The following is a 6994-nucleotide window of genomic DNA, read 5'->3' as shown; positions in this document are numbered from 1 at the left end:
CAATAGAGATGCAGTGGCAGATATTTAAAGGGATATTTCAGAATACACAGAATGGATACATTCCACCGAGAAAGAAAAATTCCAAGGGAGCACCCACTAACAAAGTTAAAAGATAGTATCAAACTTAAAGAAAAATCAAGTGAGCGTTGGTCCTATAGAAAGCGAGTCTGGAGAATTAATAAGGGAAAATAAGGAGATGGCAGATGAATTGAACAGGTATTTTGCATCGGTCTTCACCATGGAGGATACAAGTAACATCCCAGAAATAACCGTAAAGCAGGAAATGGAAGGCACGGCGGAACTCAAGAAAATTACAATCACCAGGGAAGTAGTACTGAGCAAATTGTTGGAGCTGCGGGCTGACAAGTCCCCGGGTCCTGATGGACTTCATCCAAGGGTGTTAAAAGAAGTGGCTAGTGAGACAGTTGATTTGTTAGTTTTAATTTCCAAAATTCTCTAGATTGGGGGAAGGTTCCATTAGATTGGAAAATAGCCAATGTAACTCCTTTATTCAACAAGGGAGGGAGACAGAAAGAAGGAAACTAAATGCCAGTTAGCTTAACATCGGTCATAGGGAAAATGTTAGAAGCTATTATTAAAGACGCTATAGCAGGGCACTTAGAAAAAATTCAAGGTAATCAGGCAGAGTCAACATGGTTTTGTGAAAGGGAAATCATGTTACTTCTTCAAAGAACTCCAATAAATTGGTTAAACATGTGCAGTGGATAAAGGGGAACCGGTGGATGTATTGTACTTAGATTTCCAGAAAGCATTTGATAAGGAGCCACATCAAAGGTAATTGCGGAAAATAAAAGCTCATGGTGAAGGGGGTAACATTTTGGCATGGGAAGAAGATTGGCTAGCTCATAGGAAAGAGAGAGATTAGGCTTAAATGGGTCATTTTCTGGTTGGCAAGATGTAACGAGTGGTATGCCGCAGGGATCAGTGCTGGGGCCTCAACCTTTTACAATTTATTTAAATGACTTGGATGAATGGTCGAAGGTATAGTTGCTAAATTTGCTGATGACACAAAGATAGGAAAGTAAGTTGTAAAGAGGATGTAAGGAGGCTACAAAGGGGCATGGCCAGGTTAAGTGAGTGGGCAAAGATCTGGCAAATGGAGTATAATGTGGGAAAATTTGAAATTGTCCATTTTGGCAGGAAAAATAACAAAGCATATTATCTAAATGGTGAGAGATTGCATAGCTCTGAGATGCAGAGGGATATGGGTGTCCTAGTGCATGAATCGCAAAATGTTAGTCTACAGTTACAGCAAGTAATTAGGAAAGCTAATAGAATGTTATCATTTATTGCGAGCGTAATTGAATACAAAAGTAGGGAGGTTATGCTTCAGTTATACAGGGCATTGGTGAGACCACATCTGGAGTAGTTTGTACAATATTGATCTCCTTATTTAAGGAAGGATGTAAATGCGTTGGAAGCAGTTCAGAGAAGGTTTACTAGACTAATAGGTGAATGGACGTGTTGTCTTATGAGGAAAGGTTGGGCATGCTAGGCTTGGATCCACTGGAGTTTAGAAGAATAAGAGGCGACTTGGTTGAAACATAGAAGATCCTGAGGGGTCTTGACAGGGTGGATGCGGAAAGGATTTTCCTCTTGTGGGAGAATCTAGAACTCGGGTTCACTGTTTAAAAATAAGGGTCGCCCACTTAAGACAGAAATGAGTAGAAATTTTCTCTGAGGGTCGTGAGTCTTTGGAACTCTCTTCCTCAAAAGGCGGTGGAAGCAGAGTCTTTCATTCTTAAGGCAGAGGTAGATAGATTCTTGAAAAGCAAGGGGGCGAAAGGTTATTGGGAGTAGGTGGAAACATGGAGTTGAGGTTACAATCAGATCAGCCATAATCATGTAGAATGGCGGAGCAAGCTCGAGTGGCCTACTCCTGGTCCTAATTCATATGTAAGGTATGTATATGAAAGATGTAGAATCAGTTTGGATAGACATAAGAAATAGCAAAGGTAAAAAGTCACTTATGGAAGTAGTTTATAGGCCCCCTAACATAGTATACAGGAAGAAATAATGGGAGCTTCTAAGAAATGTACTGAAAAAATCATGGGCGATTTTAATCTTCATTTAAGATTGGATGCATCAGATGGGCAAAGATAGCCCGGAAGATGAGTTCATTTAGTGTATTCGTGACAATTTCTGAGAGCAGTACGGTCTAGTGCCAACCAGGGAACAGGTTTTGTGAAAGGAAAATAGTGTTTGACTAATTTATTAGAGTTCTTTGAGGAAGTAACAAGCAAAGTGGATAAAAGGGGAACCTGTAGATGCGGTGTATTTGGATTTCCAAAAGGCATTTGATAAGATGCCACATCAAAGGTTACTACACAAAATAAGAGCTCATGGTGTAGGGGGTAATATATTAACATGGCTAGAGGATTGGTTAGCTAACAGGAAGCAGAGTATAGGGATAAATGGGTCATTTTCGGGTTGGCAAGCTGTTACTAGTGGACTGCCACAGGGATCCAACTATTTACAATCTATATAAATGACTTGGATGAAGGGACCGAACGTATGGTAGCTACATTTGCTGATGACACAAAGATAGGTTAAGTGAGTGGGCAAAAACTTGGCAGATGGAGTATAAATGTGGGAAAATGTGAACTTGTCCACTTTGGCAGGAAGAATAGAAAAGCAGTATGGAGAGAGACTGCAGAAATCTACGGTACAGGGGGATGAGAGTGTCCTGGTACATGAATCACAAAGTCGGTAGCAGGTACAGCAAGTGGTTAAGAAGGCAAATGGAATGTTGGCATTTAATGCAAGACAAATTGAGTATAAAAGTAGGGAACTGTTGCTACAGGACCTTAGACCGCATCTGAGTACTGTGTACAGTTTTGGTGTCCTTACTAAAAGCCTATAAAGTTGCCAGAAACCTGAGGATTGGGAGGATTTTAGAATACAGCAAAGGAGGATGAAGAAACTAATAAAGAAAGGGAGAATAGCTCGCAAAAAAAAACAACTGTAAAAGCTTCTACAGGTACGCAAAAAGGAAACGTTTGGCTAAGACAAATGTGGGTCCATTACAGGCAGAGCCAGGAGAATTTATAATGGGGAATAGAGAAATGGCAGAGAAGCTAAATGAGTACTTTGTGTCTGTCTTCACTGAGGAAGATACAAGAAATCTCCCAGAATTGTGTCTGCGTGGGTTTTCTCCGGGTGCCTCCGGTTTCCTCCCACAAGCCAAAAGACTTGCAGGTTGATAGGTAAATTGGCCATTATAAATTGTCACTAGTATAGGTAGGTGGTAGGGAAATATAGGGACAGGTGGGGATGTTTGGTAGGAATATGGGATTAGTGTAGGATTAGTATAAATGGGTGGTTGATATTCGGCACAGACTCGGTGGGCCGAAGGGCCTGTTTCAGTGCTGTATCTCTAAAAAAAAAATTAGGGATCTAAGGGATTAAGGAGAATGAGGAATGAAGGAAACTAGTATTAGTAAGAAGACTGTATTGGAGAAATTGATGGGGCTGAAGAGTAATAAGACCCCAGGACCTGATATTCTACATCCCAGAGTGTTGAAAGCATTGGTGATCATCTTCCAAAATTCTATAGACTCTGGAACGGTTCCTGCAGATTGGAAGGTAGCAAATGTCACCCCACTATTTAAGAAGGGAGGGAGAGAGAAAACAGACCTGTTAGGCCTACATCAGTTGTTGGGAAAATGCTAGAATCTATTGTAAAAGATGTGATAAATGAACACTTGGACAATAATAATCTGATTGGGCATAGTCAACTTGGATTTATGAATGGGAAATCATGGTTGACAAACACGTTGGAGTTTTTTAAGGATGTTACTAATGGAATTGATAAAGGGGAGTCGGTGGACATGGTATACTTGGACTTTCAAAAGGCTTTTGATAAAGTACCCCACAGGAGTTTGGTTAGCAAAATTAAAGCAGATGGGATAGGAGGTAATTTACTGGCATGGATTAAGGGAGAATGCAGAGAGTAGGAATGAACGGTCATTCTCGTGTTGGCAGGCTGTGACTAGTGGGGTACCGCAAGGATCAGTGCTTGGGCCCCAGTTGCTCACAATATATATCAATGATTTGGATGTGGGGACCAAATGTAGTATTTCCAAGTTCGCGGATGACACAAAACCAGGTGGGAGTGTGTGTTGTGAGGAAGATGCAAAGTGGCTTCAAGGGGATTTGGACAGACTTAGTGAGTGGGCAAGAACGTGGCAGATGGAATATAGAGACATAGAGTCAGAGTTTTACAGCACAGAAACAGGCCCTTTGGCCCAACTCGCCTGCGCCGATCATCAAGCACCCGTCCAATCTAATCCCATTTTCCCGCACATGGCCTGTAGCCTTGTATGCTATGGCGTTTCAAGTGCTCAATTAAATACTTCTTAAATGTTGTGAGTGTTCCTGCCTCTACCACCCCTTCAGGCAGTGTGTTCCAGATTCCAACCACCCTCTGGGCGAATTTTTCTTCTCAACTCCCATTTAAACCTCCTGCCCCTTACCTTAAATCTATGCCCCCTAGTTATTGATCCCTCTGCAAAGGGAAACAGTTTCTTCCTATCTATCCGATCAACGCCCCTCTTAATTCTGTATAGCTCAATCAGGTGACCCCTCAGCCTTCTCTGCTCCAAGGAGAACAACCCCAGCCTATCTAGTCTCTCTTCATAACTGAAATGCTCCAGCCCAGGCAACATCCTGATGAATCTCCTCTGCACCCTCTCCAGTGCAATCACATCCTTCCTATAGTGTGGTGACCAGAACTATACACAGTACTCCAGCTGTGGCCTAACTAGCATTTTATACAGCTCCATCATAACCTCCGTGTTCTTATATTCTATGCCTCAGCTAATAAAGGCAAGTATCCCATATGCCTTTCTAACCACCTTATCCACCTGTGCTGCTGCCTTCAGTGATCAATGGACAAGCACCCAAAGGTCCCTCTAACCATCTGTACTCCCTAGGGTTCTACCATCCATTGTATATTCTCTTGCCTTGTTAGTCCCCCCAAAATGCATCACCTCACACTTCTTAGGATTAAACTCCATCTGCCACAGCTCCATCTATCTTACCAGCCCATCTATATCGTCCTGTAATCTAAGGCTTTCCTCCTCACTATTTATGACACCACCAATTTCTGTGGCATCTGCGAACTTACTGATCATACCTCCTATATTCACGTCTAAATCATTAATATACACTACAAACAGCAAGGGTCCCAGCACTGATCCCTGCGGTACCCCACTGGTGACAGGCCTCCATTTGCAAAAACAACCCTTGATCATCACCTTCTGCCTACTTCAACTAAGTCAATTTTGAATTCAATTTGCCAAATTACCCCGGATCCCATGGGCTCTTACCTTCTTAACTAATCTCCCATGCGGGACCTTATCAAAAGACTTACTGAAGTCCACGTAGACTACATCAACTGTTTTACCCTCATCTACACATCTAGTCACCTCCTCAAAAAACTCAATCCAATTTGTTAGACACGACCTTCCCCTGACAAAGCCATGCTGACTATCCCTGATTAATCCCTGCCTCTCCAAGTGGAGATTAATCCTGTCTCAGAATTTTTTCCAATAACTTCCTTACCACTGACGTTAGACTCACAGGCCTATAATTACCTGGTTTATCCCTGCTTGAATAATGGTACCACATTCGCTGTCCTCCAACCCTCTGGTACTACTCCTGTGGCCAGAAAGGATTTGAAAATTTGTGTCAGAACCCCTGCTATCTTCTCCCTGCCTCACATTGCAGCCTGGGATACATTTCATCTGGGTCTGGGGATTTATTCACCTTTAAGCCTGCTAATACTTCCTCCTTCTCAATGCTAATTTGATCAAATATAACACAATCCCCTCCCTGATCACTACACCTACATCGTCTCTCCCCACAGTGAACACAGATGAAAAGTAATCGTTCAAAGCCTCACCTATGTCCTCCAACTCCACACACAGATTGACTCTTTGATCCCTAATGGACCCCACTTTTTCCCTGGTTATCCTCTTGCCCCTAACATATTTATAAAACGCCTTGGGATTTTCCTTTATCTTGTCTCCCAGTGATTTTTCATGCCCCCTCGCTCTCCTAATTACTTTTTTTTTTAAGTTCTCCCCTACACTTTCTATACTCCTCTAGGGCCTCCGCTATTCTATAAAATTCTAACAGGGCTTGACAGGGTAGATGCAGGAAGGCTGTTCCCGATGGTGGGGGAGTCCAGCATCAGGGGTCATAATCTAAGGATACTGGGTAAAGCTTTCAGGAATGAGATGAGGAGAAATTTCTTCATTTGGAGAGTGGTGAGCCTGTGGAATTCGCTACCACAGAAAGCAGTTGAGGCCAAAAATTGTATGTTTTCAAGAAGGAGTTAGATATAGCTCTTGGGGCAAAAGGGACCAAAGGATATGGGGGGAAAACGGGAACAGGTTACTGAGTTGGATGATCAGCCATGATCATAATGAATGGTGGAGGATGCTCAAAGGGCCGACTGGCCTACTCCTGCTTCTATTTTCTATGTTTTCAGCACTCTGAATCTGCCATAAGCCTCCTTTTTTCTCTCTTTATTTAATCCTCTATATCCTTTGACATCCGTGGTTCCCTTGACCTTTACATGAACATGTTGGACCTGAACCCTCAAAATTTCTTTTCTGAATGACTCCCACTGGTCTGATGTAGACTTTCCTATAGAGGCTGCTCCCAGTCCACTTTGGCCAAATTCTGTTTTATCATATTGAAATCTGCCTTCCCTCAATAGTACTTTTATTTACGGTCCTTCTACATTCTTTTCCATAACTACCTTAGATCTTAGTTATGGTCACTATCCCCGAAATGCTCCCCCACTGCCACTTCTACCACATTCCCTCGGATTAAGTCCAGTACCGCTCCTCCTCTTGAGGAACTCTCTTCGTGCTGGCTCAAAAAGCTCTCCTGAATGCACTTGAAGAATTCCACCCCCTTTTTGCACTAATACTATCCCCTCTAATATAGGGGAAGTTGAAAT

This window comes from Heterodontus francisci, unplaced genomic scaffold, assembly GCF_036365525.1.
Source record: "Heterodontus francisci isolate sHetFra1 unplaced genomic scaffold, sHetFra1.hap1 HAP1_SCAFFOLD_2190, whole genome shotgun sequence".
NCBI classification, from domain to species: domain Eukaryota; kingdom Metazoa; phylum Chordata; class Chondrichthyes; order Heterodontiformes; family Heterodontidae; genus Heterodontus; species Heterodontus francisci.
Note: the sequence above shows the minus strand (reverse complement) of the source record.